General features: G+C 46.9%; 1 non-coding gene across 1 annotated transcript; it reads right to left on the reverse strand.

Moving 5' to 3' along the window:
• Window positions 1–2,487: 2,487 nt before the first annotated feature.
• Window positions 2,488–2,686, reverse strand: LOC141054303 (U2 spliceosomal RNA). Its single transcript, XR_012221398.1, has one exon. It is a non-coding gene; the product is annotated as a U2 spliceosomal RNA (small nuclear RNA).
• Window positions 2,687–2,892: the final 206 nt, after the last annotated feature.

The raw sequence follows: 2,892 nt of genomic DNA on the forward strand, positions 1-2,892 counted from the left end.
CATTATCACACAAATAGAGGTTATAAGCATCATGTAAAGACGCTCAGTGGTAGTACCTACATAAACAAGAACAAAGAAACCTATTGGAAAGAAGAACAAAGCAAGATTCAGAAATAAAGGAGCAAAGTCCTGTGCTCCTATCTTGGATTGAGTTGGGGGATACCCTCACTGAGCACAGTGTCCGGTATTGCTGTTAAATCAGAAGCCAGTGTAAAGAGCTTCAATCATATAGTAAGGAGGAGAGTTCCAATTAACTGCCAGAAAATCAGGACTTCTTTCCACAAGAACCCTTAAGGGACCGCACACATTCCGCTGCCTCCGCCGGATTTGTACAAAATATGGAGGAACCCTCATGGACAATTCGGAGTCGTACTGGATATATCACTGAATAGAGAACATTATTTTCCCTGAGCTGCTTCTTGAATTCCATGAATTGTGCCTGCTACTTCTGGAGTTCCATAGAGAAATCAGCGAATATCGAGATCGTGGCACCATTGAACTTGATAGGGTTTTTTTTGGCCTTGCCATCCGTAATATAGCATCTCAGTCTTTGCAATTGAGGAGACGTGCCAGAAAAGGTCTAGGCGGACTACCTAGTGGAAGCGGCTTTGTAGGGACCCTATGAGCCCTTTCTACAGAGAACGTAGAGGAGAATTCATCCCCTAAAGTATCTTTAAGCCAGCCTTCTAAAAATTGCTCAGGTTGTTGGATTTCTGAGCGTTCCGGCAATCCTATGATCCGGATGTTATTCCGGCGCAGTCTGTTTTCGAGGTCATCTGTGTTTTGCTTCCAGGCATTTATGGAGCTGGCCACTTTTGTTAGTTTGTCTCTATGGGTGTAAAGTTATATTCCACCCTCTTCACTGTCAGAAGCACGGTTTTTACGCTGATCCGCAGCTTTAGCTTGTGATGAAGTATTCCTAAGGGACCGTGCACTATCAGGCTAGGTTCACATAGCATTATGGCAGTCCGTTTAACGGATTGCGTTACAAAGTGGCATTAATGCAATGTAACGCATCCGTTAATGCTGCCATAGACTGTCATAACGTAGCGCATCGCTAACGCATGTCATAATCAGCATGCGTTAGCGATGTGCCATTATGCTATGATGGACCTCGGACACGGTCTGCAGCGTTCGAGGGTCCATTACTGCTAGCGCAGATGGAGCATCACGTGATACAGAAAATGAGTAGCGTTAACGCACTAACGCAATGTGAACCAGGCCTCAGATGGATCAATCCTTGCAAATTCTTTTAGTTTGTCAGCCACTCCTGAGCTTCTTGAGCGATTCATAATTAATAATAATGCAATATGGCAAGCTGAGTAGATGTATGCTTATAGAGTCCCTTCTTCCCCTGAATCCAGTCGCAGCAGTTTTAAGATAAAAGGTGTATATCAGGCAGCTCTTAGGCTGGGCAAATTTATAGAGCAGGGTGTTGGGTCCTGTGACAGATCTGGTAAGTATTGTGCAAGTCCTGTGCAGCAAGGTGAAATACAGCGCCTGCAGGGATAGCGGTAGGAGTGCAGAAACCCCTAAGATGGCAGGAGCCCACGTGTCAGCAATTTATCACTAAGGGAGCGCGGGGCTCATATCTCAGAGTACACACCGTGCCTCCCTCACAGATACCTCCAGGATACAGCCGCTCCGCTCCGTTAGCCCTCAGGAGCAGGATCCACAGCGCTGTGCCTCCTCCTGACAGAGCGCACAGCAGAAAATGGCCGCTGTCCACAGACCCTGTCGTCCCGTGGGACCCTCCACAGAGCCCAAGCATCGGGAGGGCCGCGCACCGCACCTCCTTAGGAACCGGAAGCCTCCAGGAGCCCAAGGGACTTCACTGCTGGCAGGTATACACAGTTACTCGCGGTTTTTCCTCAGGATTTTGGCCAGGATTGTGGGAGCTCTGTCTGGCTGCGTTCTTTAAGCTCCTCTGCATCGCTCCGCCCCCCGTGACAGAACTTTTTTAACCTGCAGATTATCCCCTTAACCACTTTGTGATTTTCAGTTTTTCCATTTTCTATTTTTGGCTCCCCTTCTTCCCAGAGCCATAACTTTATTTTCACTCAATATGGCCATGTGAGGGCTTGTTTTTTTTCGAGTTGTACTTTTGAATGACACCATTGGTTTTACCATATAGTGCACTGGAAAGCGGGAAAAAAATGTGAAATGCAGTGTTTTATTTTATAAGACAGCTGGGTTTGTGTCCTAGGTCATGGGTCTTCCAGCAGGACAATGACCCCAAACCTACTACAAGAAGCCCCCAGAAATGGATGAAGTGTTCTGAAGTGGCCAGCAATGAGTCCAGATCTAAATCCCATTGAGCAGCATGGTGTCTCAGTGGTTAGCACTGCAGCCTTGCAGCGCTGGGGTCCTGGGTTCAAATCCCACAAAGGACATCTGCAAGGAGTTTGTATGTTCTCCCCGTGTTTGTGTGAGTTTCCTCTGGATACTCCGGTTTCCTCTGACACTCCAAAGACATACTTGTGAGCTGCAATGGGGACCAACTCTGAAGATACTGCAATACCAGGTCAATGCATGGAGTGGACAGAGCAAGCTCTTTTTACATCTCCATGTTCTAAAAATCCATTTAATATATGGTCCCCATATAGGGGGCGTATCAGATATTAAACTGATAAGAACCGACTTTTTTTTCTTCTGGCAATCCCATCTGGGAATATTCTCAAACAATTCATTTTCTTCCAGAACTCCATTTTCTCGAAAGACTCTTCCGTCCACACAATGTCCTGTTGTACCCACAACTATGTGTGGCGACAGATGCCCCTCACAAGCAAATGTGATGGCAAGAGTGATCGCCCCTCATTGCCCAAAGACTAATCCATCTCCCTAATAGCAGCAGGGGGGTGAAGCCCCACTTGTAGGTGAGGCAATACCCTC

The sequence above is a fragment of the Dendrobates tinctorius genome, unplaced genomic scaffold (genome assembly GCF_039654945.1).
Source record: "Dendrobates tinctorius isolate UK_male_01 unplaced genomic scaffold, ASM3965494v1 ptg000177l, whole genome shotgun sequence".
NCBI classification, from domain to species: domain Eukaryota; kingdom Metazoa; phylum Chordata; class Amphibia; order Anura; family Dendrobatidae; genus Dendrobates; species Dendrobates tinctorius.